At 36.7% G+C, this 15,361-nt stretch overlaps 1 protein-coding gene across 5 annotated transcripts in view; it reads right to left on the bottom strand.

Annotated features, from left to right (window-relative positions):
• Window positions 1-15,361, bottom strand: part of PACSIN2 (protein kinase C and casein kinase substrate in neurons 2) — a 64,202-nt gene that overhangs the window by 34,075 nt on the left and 14,766 nt on the right. The window contains exon 1 of one of the 5 annotated variants that reach the window (XM_080392832.1): window positions 9,472-9,583. The exons of the other annotated variants lie outside the window; for them this stretch is intronic. The gene's annotated coding sequence lies outside the window, so the exon portion shown is untranslated. Of the gene's footprint in view, window positions 1-9,471; window positions 9,584-15,361 lie in introns of those variants that run through there. 5 annotated transcript variants of the gene reach the window in all.

Genomic DNA, 15,361 nt, shown 5'->3' with positions numbered 1-15,361 from the left:
CAGGAGTCAGTCTGTTAGTACCTCAGCACTTTTGTTTCCAACCAATTTAAAAAAAAAAAAAAAAAAAAGGCAAGCCACTCATCCACTCTGGCCTTTATCTTCCAACTCCATGACTCCAGGCACAACCCTTTAGGAGTACCTACACTGTCGCCTTCTTGTCCCTCAACTACTTGCTGAGCAAACAGTAGCACAGTGCTCTAGCAATTTCCACCCACCCCCATGCTGACTGGTAAACCAGCTCACCAAACAGGACAGATTATTACTGAGCTCACATTAACATTTTCTTGAGCAGATACATCAGTTGAGGTTTCTCCCATCCAGCTGGCAATTCTCATGAAACTGGTAAGACATGTCTACCTTTATCTCTGTTATTCTGTAACATTTGTCTGAAACTGACGAATTAATTCCAAAATTATGGAAGCAGGAAGTTAGAGAAGGCAAAAGTGTTAAGCCTCATTTTCCTCAGAAGACAGGTCTTCACTGAATAGAAGCCACCTCTGGATCACGCTTTTGGCCAACACAAATGAAACCTCCTAACTTTCATACTTCTCAGGATATTTTCTTCCTGTATCAAAGAACTTTGTAATTTCCATTAAAAATCAATCTCAGTATTTTACTAATCAAGCCCAAAGGTCTTTAAGCAAGTTTTTACCGATGTTACCACAGGCACATAAACCACCAAATACCACGCAGCACAGAACCCTTGTTGCCTTTTGTCATAAAAAGTCCCAGCACGCATTAGCCAAGAGAACTTACATAGGCTAAAAGTAAACCACAAAGTCCAACTGAAAAAAGTAACTATATACTGAAAAGTACAAACTATAACAGCTACAGAAATGGTGCAAACAAGCAAGGCTCAAGTTTCTTGACTTAGTGATTTTTAAGCAATTCTTGTAAATTAGGATAATGGATCTTAGACACAGGGAAACTGATCAATAAATAAAAGACTTTTTTTTAAGCTTCCTCTTAGGGAGCATTCTAGCAATCCTATATGCTAAAGACCTTGGATTTCTTCTCTGCTGCTAGTGCCCTACACTGTGAAAAGAACTGCTATAAATATCCTGAAGGTTTAACACATGAGGATCTTAGAAAATATTAACTAATAATGAGCAAGCAGACCTTCAGATACTGCACACAAAAACATCTGAATATGCTGGCTCTGCTCTCAAGAAGTTGGTTTTAATGCTACCTTGAAAGCAATTTACAAAAATCTTTGCTTCATTCATCTTTAAACACTTGATATATTTTTTTTTTACTCCCTTTTTCCTCATGTGTCAGGAGAGAGATATCAGCACAACACACAACTTGCAAAAATCTGTGCAATAAATGCAGTCTTTTAAGACGATAAATAATCCAGTGAGTGCCAAAGCTTCTGTTAAGGTGTTTTCCAACAGGAAGAGGGGAAAAACCATTTGAAGAAACCCTGTAGTTATCGTCCCCAGCCCTCAATAACAGATTCTTTGATGAACTCATAATGTGAAACAGGTTAGGGTTGTTGCTTGAAAGATACATTTTAACTTTCTGAAACCCCTTGGAAGATGATGTTTATTTTGGTTAGATATTTCACTACCATTCAAAAAGAGCATTAAAAAAAAAAAAATTACTGTCTCCGTGCTGCTTACTGAATCCTATGATGAGAAAGACTAGATATTCCAACACACAGAATGCCTGCAGACAAAACACTATTTCAAATACTTGAAACTTAAGGCAATACCACACAGCCTTGTCCTTCAGACGTAACCAACGCTTCCCAATATGTACAAACCAGATAACAAACAGCAGACGTGACTCCCCGTTTCTTACTTCCAGAACTTCAGTTTTCAGAACAGAAGGAACTGACAGAAGTTCTCAGTGACAACATGACATAATGCTTCTCTCTTCCGATTCTGTTATGTACTATAGGCTGCTTTAAGGCAAGGCAGTCGCTAGTACCATGGCTTTAGGTGACAAGCTGGTCCACAACAGAGAAGTCTGAGAATCGTGGAATGACAGAATCATTCAAGCAGGGTCAGCCCAGGTTACTCAGGGCTTTATACAGTCAGGTCTTGAAAACCTCCAGGGACAGAGACTGCACACCCTCTCTGTGCAACCTATTTCAGCGTTCAACTGTCCTCAAGATGAGACACAGAAGAAAATAAATTAATCTGTATTTAGAAAAGCAAATGGTGTCTCCAGCTATTAATATTATCCTTGTGTTGTCTCCAAGGGCTCTACAGAAGCAAGCTCAAAGACAGTCTACTAGCCTCTAGAAGAAAAAGGCACCTGGTCACATTACCTTTTAAACTTATTTTTGGAATGACAGGACTTGTCACTATGGATCTGACTCAGCAGAATTCCAAGTTTCATGACTAGGGAGTGAAATACTTACGTATAAGGACACCACTCAGCTTGGATTAGCTGCTCATACAAACTTTCATCTATAGCATTTTCTTCTTATTACTCACTGAAGTCCCAGGTTTTCTTCTACACAATAGGAAGGAAACAGGACTTCACTGTACGGAAACAAACATATCCTATGCTTTAAGTGACAGCTATTGTTGTTTGATACTAAGCATAACTACCATTAACATGCTGTATCTCATATTCCTTGGTTAAATAAAGCTATTTAGACTGCGTCCTTTTCTATTCTGTCCAAAGAACACACTCTGTAAGAGTTCCAGTTTCTTCAGGATTGCAATTTGTTCACTGTTTACATAGAGAGAAAGTAAGTCACGTGACTCCTTTAGCAGTATTGTAAAATCATGTACCAAAACTTTAAGAATCACAGTTATCAACAGCAGAAAATCCACAAATTAATAGGACAAGTAACTATAGGAAAAAAAGGTCACTTAGGCTTACACACGCAAGTGACACCAAGGAATTCTAGCCCCTGGGTGCAGGGAACAAATGCATCAAACCAGGATTAGTCACTACTGCTCAGTGCTGTGAACTCTTCTAATTGCAATCAGTAGACAAGAGTGCATGTTATTAATAGAAGTCAGGCCTTAAGACTTCAAAAGGTAGAGCCTCAGATCAATGACTTTGGCCTAATTGTCATTCTGCATTTTATAAAATATGGTGTATAGCACCCTTTTTCACAGAGATTTAAGAAAATCTCTGTTGCTGTAATTGTTTTCTTGGCAGAGCCTCAAACACCAGACAGAAGTCCATAAAAGGAAGCTGAATCACTGCTTCCTAGGGAATTCTGCCTGTATGTTAAAGTTAGTAGAGCCACACACCAAATGATTTTTTGAAAGAAGTTGACAGCAATCCATTTGGTGAACCCTGTATCCCGTGCACTGAAGGAACTAATCTAGGAAATGCATGCTGTTACAAACTGTGTAAGCTTATTTCCTACTATGCATGCTCCTCAGACTGGGAGCAATATTTTATTCTTATATTTTCTAGTTTGAATACTAGAGTACTTTGCCACCTAGACATTTTTCAGTTAGCAAATAACATAAAATGACATTAAACAGTAAGAAGCTACTAGTTTGTACTAATCATCCATAACCATAAGTAAGAGTGACAAGAGATTCCTTACACTTCTGTGGCCCGCAGACAGTGGGAAAAGGAGCAAGAAGCAGTCAGAAGCTGATAGGAACCAGGCAGGAGAGTGGACATACAAACAACCAGGGCAAGAGGCACAGTGGAGGGAGCAGGGAGCTGCCTGGCTTCAGCCCAACTGGAGGACAAAAGAGAGAAGGGGCTTCTGCAGGTGTGCCATTGCTTCTGGGTGTTGCCAGAAGCTCCCCATGCTCCAAGTCAGCAATCAGAAGCTGCTGTTAAATGCCAATTAAGTAAACGCCGAGTCAAGGCTGCTTGGTTCCCAACAATTTCTTCACTACTGGATTATATTCACTCATACCTATGTTTGTTAAACCCTGTACGTGTAACATGCAATAGAAACCCACTGAAAGCATCATTAATTCACTGCGTAAATATGAAAGCAATGAACACACATTCAAAGCCATAGTTCTAGCACACATCAGATCACTGAAGCAGTTAAAGTGTCCTTGATACTTACTACATGTGAAAAACCCCACACAACTACAGTGAGAAGACATTATCTCCAATGTAACTGTCCAGGCACATCAACACTGTGCGACTGAAATTTTACAGAGTATAAATTTTGCAATGCATAATAAGGAATAAGGACAGTATTTTAGTCATTACACTTTATTAAGCACAGTTTGAATATTTTATTAAAAAAATGAAATTTAAAATTACTGATTAAGCTTGCTCTTCTTTGAATAGGACACAGCACAGAAATGCACCCCTGAAATGTGAGACGATGACCCAAACGTTGTCAAACAGGCTCTCAGCCTACACGTTATGCTTCATGTATGTACAAGTATTATCTGACTCTCACACTCTGGAGAAGATAGGCCCAAGTTATAAGCCACTGTTTCTGTCTCATTTTATATTCAAAGACAATATGTCTGAACCCTTCAAGCCTCTCGGGGAACTGTGTCTTGGAATTGCATGCCTTTACTGCAGGCATGAGCAGTAAGAGCAGAGCGATGTAGCTGTCAGATAACTAGCTCTCGTCTCGTACCCTTCCTCATCTTAACATGCTATTAGACACACTGTTTTTTTTGCAGACTCAAGACCTGGCTGTCCTTATGAGCTCCTACATGCTGCCAGCATAACCTCCCCTCTGCATTTTTTCAGCTAACCAGGAGATACCTTAAATAGCAAAATACTGACATTGAAGAAAACCAATTTGTCATTCTCTGCCTGACAAGCCACTCTGTGTATTATTTTGATTGTGCATTTTTTTTGTTGTTTTAACAAGTTATTAAATCACCTTCAGAGGCTTTGCAGAGGTTTCTGATTTTAAGCTAAATTAACACTGACCACAATAAATTATTAACACTGCAAACTACAAGCTTTAAATGGCAGAGCTATGCCAGCTGTGTATCAGCTTCGTGTCCATAGCTATGTGTGGAGCTTTAAAATAATTGGATATACTTAAAACAAACCTTAACATACTCAGATTACTTTTCGCTTAGCTGGAGTTATGAGGGATAATGTAGTAACCAGAACAAACCATGCAAGGGAAAGAAAATATCCAATTCTGCAGAAAGGGCACTTGAAATTGCAACACTTTGCTCAAAGCTGGATAGCATTGTTAAAATGCTCCTCCTGTATGCCAATCAAATATATGACCTAGAGCATGCCAACACTGGAAGTTTTTACTTTGAATCCCTAATATCAATCTGCATGGAAATTGCCTCATCACTAGGTTTTATTTTTATTTTTGAAAATATTCAAAGCTGTTAAAAGATTTCATTGCTTAACATGCTTCTGCTGTATTTGATCAAGAAAGTTGGTAGTTTTTTTTTTAAATTACCACCACTGCACAACGTTAAGTGGTTAAAATATCAGAACATGAAAGTGTTCTGATACAATTTTTTCTGTGCCTTGAAAGTCAAAGGAGAAATCAATTACAGAGAAGTTTCAGCAATTATGATTCATACCAAGAAAAACGCAAATGGCTACCTTCAGCTTTATTCAGGCAGACTTGTGAAGTTCAGAGCCCTTAAAATTATTTCAGTGACAAAAAAAAAAGTGTCCACTGTTTTCTATTTTTCATTAAAACCAGTTTTCAACTACAGCAGCCCACCACTGAGCAAATCCTACAGCCTTGCAAATTCAGTTCCACCAAGTGGCAAGGTACTGCAGAAGAGATTTCAAACTACAGACTCAAGAGTATGAGCATTTGATAATAATATAGACTTAACTTTCCCTAAGCCAAAATTTTACCATGCCAGAATTTCTGAAATACAGTTTGGGGGTTGGTTTTCCTCCTGCATCCCATCTTCTCTGTAACAACCAATGAACTTCAGGTTATGGAGTGTTAAGCATCATAGCAGTTACAGGAAAATGCCTGTAGAGATTACGTGGAGTGCTAAGCAGAGGCAAGGAGTCATCTTTTGCCTTTCCAAGCGGGTATTGAAGCCGTGCTTGCTGCTAAAGAATACCTCCATGAATTTAAATGTCATTAAAAGGAAAGTATGTTACTCCTGGAAGTGTTTCAACAACAACACATTTTCATATGTATTCTTAACTAAAAATTGTGCGTTTTCTTTTACTTTTTTGGATGACAGAGCTCTTCATTTCAGACACAAGATACTGTCTGAATACAGTGATACTTCCTGTGTTCTTAAGTAGGGCATACATCTCTTAAATTACTTAATACAGTGCAAGGTACTTCCTCCTACATCACTTTGCTGAGCCTACGCAAAAGGCCAAAACAGGGCCTTCAACAGAGATTAAGACAGAGAAGAGGTGTATTAAGCAGTTTCCTAGTACAAAAGCACTGTTAAATTTCATTACAAGTTTTAAATGATGGAAAGGTTAAATATAGTAAGTGTCATCCATGGTATTCTATACTCTTTAAAAATAGAGCCTGTGATGTTTTTAAATACCATCCTGTATTAAAAAAGGAAATCTAAACAAGGAATTAAATGATTGCGTGCATACAGTTGCCACAAACTGTCAAAAGTATCAGAGTACATAATACAAAATAAACAAAGGTTCTGTGAATTGTATCATATTCCCAGTCCTTCCAAAAATTCAGATATCCATTTCAGATAAAACTTTGATGAACTTGCCTAATGAGGAGATAATGCTTACGTGTTTCTTCTCACACAAAGCAACTCCAGTTTCAACAATTTTTTAAAAACTCAACAGTATTAGTATTTACATCTAGAAACGAAAGAGACCAAAAGACCACTGTAGTTAAGAATTCAAAACCATGCATACTAAAAAGCTACTGAAATGTACATTTTAAAAGTACATTTGAAGTTCTCAAACAATAGATAAAACCATTTAAAAAGTATTTTTCTCTTGTAGAGGTCAGCTTTAATTTTGTGTTAAGAAAACCAAACACCAATGCCAAGCTCTGAAATGCATTTAAATTAACCTGCAAGACAACCATTAGGTGTTCCGAGCAAATTTTAGAGCATCTAGCAGCCAAAAAGCTTAATTTTCTTCTGTAATTTCCCTCAACAGTGTATGTGATGCATATATGGCATAAAAGGAACTGTGTAATTGATATGTATTAACAGACATTATAATTTGTTTAATAAAGAATCTGATTTAACTCTTATTTAGCACTTGGATTTTAGGCTAAAGTATTTAACATAGGCTTCTAAACTCACACATTACCATTAAAATTAAAAAAAAACCAAACACTTAAGATTAGGAGAAATCTGAACTCATTGCAAAAATTAGCTGGATACAAAAGCTCAGCTATTTCATTCCATCCAACTGGAGGGAAAAAACCCTCATCTGTTTGTACACTATATTCTAAAAATTAGTATCTTCAATTTAGATTAGTTTGATACACTATCCAGAGTTGTATCTCATTTCCTGGACCAACAGCACTTCTTGGCAAATTAATTCTCCCTATTGAAATCATTATTAGCAACATTTCCTTTAGGATTCTTCTGTAGAAGAAAATGGCAAAATTAGTAACACATCTGAAGCTGAAATCAAGGTGACCTTGACACAAGAAAAAAAAAAGTAGTTGCTAAATCACACGAAAAGTCCCAAATCATACACATTATTTCTTTACTTCTAGACATTGTAGAATATGTATCATAGTACTAATATCTGTACAATAGTGAAACAATGACTTTGGATATTGTATGGATATTATTCTGTAACCACTGAAGGGAGAAAACTGTTTCCCAAGTTCTCTTCTCCAGATTTTCAGACTGATTTCTGTATCGACTGCTCTTAGAAACAGAAAAGAAGTCTTTGTAAAATAATTTTAAAGTACTGTAATTAGGCTAAAAGACAATTTTTAAAAAAGCATCTCAAGATTATAAGAAGTAAGATGAAGATTGTATTAAGTTGTTTTGCACACAGACTAACTCATCTTGGCTTTAATCACAAACTTAGGAGGTGTGCTGTCCTGTTGAGTACTGAGTACTACCTGCAGAACCTTCAGGTAACAAGGGAAAACACAGGACAAAGTACACTTGAGTTGTACCCTTCACTGACATTAGGTACAGAATTTAACCATAAAACATTAAAACAAGTAAAACATCCTCCTGTTTCTGTTGAGATGCACAAAAGAGAAGAAACAAAGAGAACAATTTCACACTAGACTTTTTGGTCACAAATCACCTGTGTTGCAGGTTTAAAGTCTGAAACACTATTATAGAAGAAATTTCCCATTCTAAGGACATACTTCTTGAATTTTAGACCCAGAAAAGGACTGTAAGGTACCAAGAGCCCTAAGACCTAGGTACTGTGCTATCTAGCATAATATTAAGTGGTTGTCCTCCAAATAAAGAAAGAATCTTTTAATTTTTTTTTAAGAGCCTCAGGTCATTCTGGTCACGGAAAAATCTGCATTAACATTTTCTTCACTGAAGAAAAAAAGCATATCAGAATTGGCTTAGAGTAAATTTTGCCAGAAAACCTGAAGAACTCAAGACCATTTAGCAATTAAAATAACTTGAAAGATCAAAGAGTGTGTGTATATATATTTTTTTATTATTTTTTACATCAGAGGTTTCCATTATTTAGGTTTGAGTGATTAAAATGTTAAAGTGCAGGAAAAAAATCAGTTTAATTAGAAGCATTTGCCCTTTTCTAACGTTCACTTCTGCAGTGCCTGTGACATCACCCACTAATTTAAGTGTCCTGTCAAAGTCTCCTAAAATGAAATTAACCTTAATATTTTGGCATCCTCCACAAATAAATAAAATTGAAATAAATATGCCTTTAAGTTTGTTTCAAAGGAGCAAGAAGGGAGAACAGGACCACATGCCTTCAACTTGCAAATTCCAATCAGTAAGCATTTAGTTAGCAAGAAAGCTTTAAAGTGCCCACATACTTTAAAAACAAATAAATAAACCGGGTCACTGGAATGAGAAGGCTAGTAATACCTAAAGCATACACACTTAATATTTAGTTCAAGTAGAATTTTACAATGATGCAAAAAGAAGGATAGTGCAGAGGAATACTATTGATGTATTCTCCACCCAAGAAAACATGAAACAGCATTTACATCTACACTGACAAAGCAGCTGCAGAGAAAAGTGGCATGTATAGAATTTCTAAAATGGCATATAATTAAGAAGAAAAACAGAATATTGCAAGAAGCACTGCCTCAGACATTAAAACTTTCAGAAAGTAAAAGGTGCCATGATACTTACCTGACCACACAAGTACCACAAAACATGAACACTGCTGCACATGAAGACAGAAAACCCCACAGAAATACATAAATAAGTAATACAATAACCATTCTGGAAAGAGATGTGTTTTAGAAAGCAGACTGTTTCAGTCCAGAACCATCATTTCAAACATGATGAAACACACTCTTACATTCAAACAAACATTGCAAAATACCACATTCACTTGGCCAAAAATACTTCCACATCAGCTACGACACAGCATAGTAAATTTCTGGTAGGAAAAAAAAGCAGTTTGGCAAGTCATTTGATCTACCGTTTGCAAAACACATACCTTAAAACACATGCCTTAATTCACTTGCATATTTTCCAAATACGAAGTTCAGCAACAGAACTGCACGGAGAGCGGCAGTACCTGCACAGCTCTGCCTGACCACCATTTCCACAAACAGAATTCTCTCATCAGAGCGTACGTCATCATTTCCTGTGAGCTGATGAAAACCTTGCAGCTCAAGCTAAGGTCATTTTTCCACACACACACACTGCAGCACCCAAACCAACACAGGGTTTTTCAGTCACACACATTTCTAATGGTTCTGTATAGCTATATATATATATATATATAAAGTTCAATATTCAAGTATACTATAATCTTTACGAAAGACCACAGGTAGCCTATACTAAAGGAAGGTATTTTTACTCATACACTGGCTTTGGTGGAGAACAGTGTTTTTAAATACCTCAGTGAAACACAGAGGCACAGTTTGCAGATGCATCGCTTAGGAAACAGCTGTGTTATTTTGGTGTTTCACAGTCAAAAGTTGTATTTTTCCATCTCAGGAAATATGGGGCTGTAATATTAATTAATGAAATATCGATGTGCATTGAACAGCAGCATATCTAAACCCTTAAATCAAGATGAAATAAGCTAGTCTTGAACCTGAAGGTTACATTAAAGAGTTACTGTTCTTTACTTCAGGAAAGAACCAATTCAGAGACCTTATTTGAACTAAATCTAGCCCGGAGACTGTCTAACAGTTATACGTTTCCAGAGACTAAATATATGCATTAACAACATGTCAGCATACTCTACCTTCTATTCTTCTGAGGGAGATACAGATGATTATGCTTGGCAGAAACTAGCAAGACTGATTGGGGCAGGGGAAGCTAGTTGCACAGGTGGAATCAGCTGAACCTGCGCACTCAAGTATTAGTTAATTCTTCTGTCTCTTTTTTGAGATGTAAATAAAATCAAGGAAAAAGGTGAAAAGATTGTTTTCTCGCCACGGAGGATGTAAGAGAAACAAACAAAAATAGGCCTTCCCATACAGTGCCTCATAAGGACATTACTGAAGATGACCTAGACCTAGTAAAATAAATGAAGTTTCTCAGACCATAACGTGCTCATATTATACTTAATTGAAAACAGTACAGAGGCATCACGTTTCCACACAGAACTCCTTAGGGCTGAATGGATTATTTTCTACTAGACAAAACCACCAGCTCCCTAGGATACTTAACACACATACAGTAACAGAAGTATCCTGTAACACAGAAATGTTTTGCTAGTATAGCTTTTGTTCAAGGGACCAGCATAAGCTAGTACAGAACTGTACCCCAGGATCCTTGCTAAAGCAGAAATTAAATAACCACCCCAACTGTTGGTTATGAACCAGCTCTAAACAGTAGTTTCAATTACTACTAATTCCTTCTGCAGCCATTATCCCATCATAGCACTGCTGAAAAAAAACAGGTCAAATTATCATGCAACATTCCTCAATTCTCAAAATACATTCAATGGTAGTTTAGTATTTGGAGAAAACACTATCAATGTAAAAACTGCTAATGAAGATAGCCTTACAATTTAAAAGCAACATTTGCAGCTGTGATCACTGTCAGATGAACTTTGTACATCACTTCAGCAGTGTAATTTCTGGAACCGATACAGAATTTACAGACCTCTGGAGAATGCAGTTCGTAAACGTAGAAGTCAAACAACAACAGGCACACTTAGCTTTGACTATCCTTCTTTCCAGCAAGTTAAATAACCAATTATTCTTTTAGAAACAATACAAGATCTGTTCAAGTGTTTCAAAATCAATGCTATACTGTAACAGTACAAAAGACCATGTGACAGTATTTCATATTTCAGATTAAGTAAGATTAATTCAGATTTTAAAGCAAACTGAATACAGCTTCTAAAGAACAGTTAGGAGCATTTGAGTTGTTCACTTGTGTTAAGGTGAAGGAGAAGGTTGCTCAATACTTAGTTTCATTAACATGGCCACTGAAAAAAAACCACGCTTGAATTCTGTTTAAGCAGATTTTCAGCTCAGTGAATCCAAGGTAAACTTTAGCCAGGACTCCTCATGTTTCTAGGCAATTTAATTTTCTGGTCCTGGAACAGTAATTACTGCAACAAGGACAGAAGACCTTTACTTACCACTTAGTAATCTATACAACATGGGCTGCTGACCTAGTAGAATTAAATATTCCCTAAAACACTTCACTTTTTTTAAAATAAATATAACAAACCGGTTCCTTATCATGTACTAAACTCACTGGTCTAAGCCACCCGGAAGCATCACTCAAGTATTAAGGTCACAGATCTCATTTTATGGTCTTCCTTGTACACATAATTTGACAAGCTAAACTAGAAGTTCATTTTGTCTGCGTGTGTGATGCAGTGGGGGTTTTTTGGGGTTGTTTTTTTGTTTTGTTTTGTTTTTTTTTAATCACTCCCAGTACATTTAAGCCTACTTGAACCCTAACGCTATTGAAAACCTAAAGTTTTCAGTGTGCAAAAAACCATGGTGCTGCTTTAACACAGGCATATGAGATCAAGGTTAGGCAAAAAAGGTGGAAGTTTTTCTTTGGTTCTCAAGGTTTCATTAATCTTAATAAGCGTTTAGGAAAAAAAACAACCCCACAGAGTAGCCAGTCTCCCTTACGATTTTCAGAGATCTAGCTCTCAAACACAAAAATCACTCATATATAGAATCCCTAAATGCAGCAATGTGAAACGAATGCTTAATTTGGTCAACTAATCTCAGAAAGACTAGTCTTTTCTAACCCTTCTCCGGCTTTTCAGGAAAAGGAAAGGTTTTTATGCCATTTTCAATTAATGCTTGACTGAAGGACAAGTAGGTCAGCCATCAACTCCACAATCTAAATTGGACTGAAGTTCAAGGAAATTGGGACAAGAGGCCCCATTAGCTATCCATTCTTGCACTTGCAATTACCATTGTGTTTTCATTCAATAAGTCCGTGCCATCACTGACCACAGAGCATTTAAACAGCAGCCTTTAGCCAGCATCTCAGCAACAATTATAAGACAGAAAGAAGAGAGGTAAAGAACACAAAGTTCAATTTAGCACTCAATTAGAAAAACACTAGTGTTAAAAATTCAAGATTGCAAGACCACTTTTTAAAATATATATGGTCCAGATTCAAAGTTGATCAGCGTTGAATCAGTGTCTTAGTAAAAGCACATAATATACAACTTCCTTTTTTCATCATACATGCTGCTTAATAACTTCAGCATTTGAAATGGTTCCAGTGATTCTCAAGACCAGAATCAATTGCTACTAAAGGTAGAATTATATGCCTTTTTTTGGTTTATGAACTAAACCTAAATTTGCATGTCAGGAACCTCTGCACTCACAAACTAGGGGTATGACAGTGATAACAGCTGAGAAAAGCAGGCACAAATAGCTTCAGAATGAAGCGATCAAATTTCTTAAGCTATTTAGTCTACTGCAAATCATTCTACACATTGTAATCAAACTGAAAAACTGCGTAACATTAGACTCCAGAAAGTCTGGAGTCATTACATTCAAATGCAACATCCCATTTTAAATTAAAATAGAAATCAATTGGTATTTTTGCATGATGCATAGTAACATGAAGTAATGAGAACAGAAAATGTTAGTATCATGGAATAAAATCATTCTGGAATTAAAATATCAAACTTGCACACACTCAAAAGGAATAGCTTAAGCCAGATTTCTAAAATGTGCTTTGGGCATAAAATCTATGCACACACACGTATGAAAACAGCCGGGAATGGAAGATAACTCTCCTCAGCACTACAGAGTTTTTGTGCCATTAGCCTAAAGCGGTATTTAGCACATTGGGAATTTTCAGCAGTCATAAAAGGTGCTACCCAGGGTCCACCTTCAATTCAAGATTTTACTGACTAGCTAGTGATCTTGTGCTTATGAATCCTGCTTGAATGTCTGAATAGATTGCACACCATATTTGTCTTTCAAGATTTGAACGCACTGTAGTCGAGCTGACAACTAGGACGGTATCACCATGCTTACTTCCAAGCATAAGGAAGGAGCGGGGGACAATGACATACAGACAGAACTGCACCATGACATTATAAATGCAGGGCTCTGTGTCATTGGTCACACTGATGTCTCAGACAATGTTCTAGAATAGTTTGGGGTTACTGAAATGAGTCACCTATCTACATATGACTACAGTGACAAAGCCACATCCCCATATGGCTCATCAGTTAAGAGCCTGAGCAGCAAAGGAATAAAAAAAAAAGAAAGACTGAATGGTTCAACAGCTGAAACAGCTGTTAGTTGAAAGCCTCAATTATACAGAAATGCCTTAAAGGTGTCACTGAAAGTAAGAATTCTATTTGACCAAGGACTGCCCAGGAACAAGAAAATCAAGCCATGTGCTTACTCAATGAATAACAAATTTCACATTTAACTACTTTTACCATATGGTAGTGGGAAGACTAAAAGTACTATGTAAGATTTTAAAATACTGCAGAAAAAAAGCTTAGACAAATAAAGACAACAAAGAAAACATGACAAAAATTTATATACAAAATATATTATTTACAAAAATTACGAGTAACATATAATGATCTTTTTCATAATCATAATCAGTGTCACAGGTCAAGTTAATAACATTTCAGCTGAGAACACCTGTGAAACTTCAGTACAGGCATTTTCATCTTCTGGTTCTGAAGGCTTAAAACCTTAATGTAATCAACTGATATAGACAGCGTTAGAAAAAGTAAGACTGCATCTAGAAAAATCTCCCAAAACTTCTTCCTTTCTTGTTTCTGCACACCATTCTTCGATTTTTCATGGCTTCAGAATACAAGGGCTTTACTGGAGGGGCAGGCATTCTCTCTTTAGTACCTAGCATAAATCAGAGGCAAACTGTGATCTGCCCAAAACCATACCAAATCCAGGAGGCTTTAGATTGACAAAAGCCCAACCAGACCCGCAAAGCTCATGTCAGCTCCAGTAATAAACAGGACACATGGTGACTCCTCAGTCATTCATTGTAAGCTTTCTTGGGAAGGCCAGAAGTTTCTCTAACCTACTAAGAGAACCCTTCTAGTAACTACAGCTACGACCTAGGTAACTTTTCATTGTTTTTAATAGAGGCAGCTCAATAGCTGAAGTGTCGTCATCACAAGTAACCTTCACACAACCAAGTCAGGTCTCTGACCACTGTTGTTTTAGAGTCATCAAATGTCCTTACTCCAAAAGCTTAAGGGTCCAAAGCACTCAAAAGAATAAATTTCAAATATATTTTTTAAAATATACTGTGGTGGATGTGTATTTTGATTTGCTAAGGTTATTTCAGAAGGTTCAAATAATTGTTTCAGACATATGCATAAATAAAAAAGAAACAACACAAACCCAAACGAAACAAACAAAAAACCAAAACAACAACAACAAAAAACCCCCAACAACCCAACACTAAAAGCACAAGAGTGATCCTGAGTCTAGCTGGAAGGTTTTTCTTGCTATTGAATATTACTGACCGCTGGTACAACCACCCGAATGGTACACACACACACACACACACATATACTCCCGTACCAAAGTTTCCTTCTATCCTTTTGTAACACGGAAGCTATCCTCACAGCAGAAATAGGAATACTGATATTTCTGTTTAACCTGAAATTCAGTTTATACTGAAAGAACCCATACAACTCTCCATATCTGAAAAATAATAGCTGCTTCACTGCGGCAAAATATCTGTATATTTGATGCATCAGAGCCACCCAAAAAAAAAAGAAAAACAGGCATTGTACTTAAAATATAATTGTATTTTACCACGTCTAAAAATAGTATTAGTAAAGAATGTGGTATATCAAGTATTCAAGAGCTTAATAAGTTTAAGCTGATTCCTCAGACAGTGTGCATTTATTCTGTCCCTTGCAATTTATGAAACTGAAAATG

This window comes from Falco punctatus (assembly GCF_963210335.1).
Source record: "Falco punctatus genome assembly, chromosome: 6".
Taxonomy (NCBI): Eukaryota; Metazoa; Chordata; class Aves; order Falconiformes; family Falconidae; genus Falco; species Falco punctatus.
This window is presented reverse-complemented; position numbering and strand designations above follow the sequence as displayed.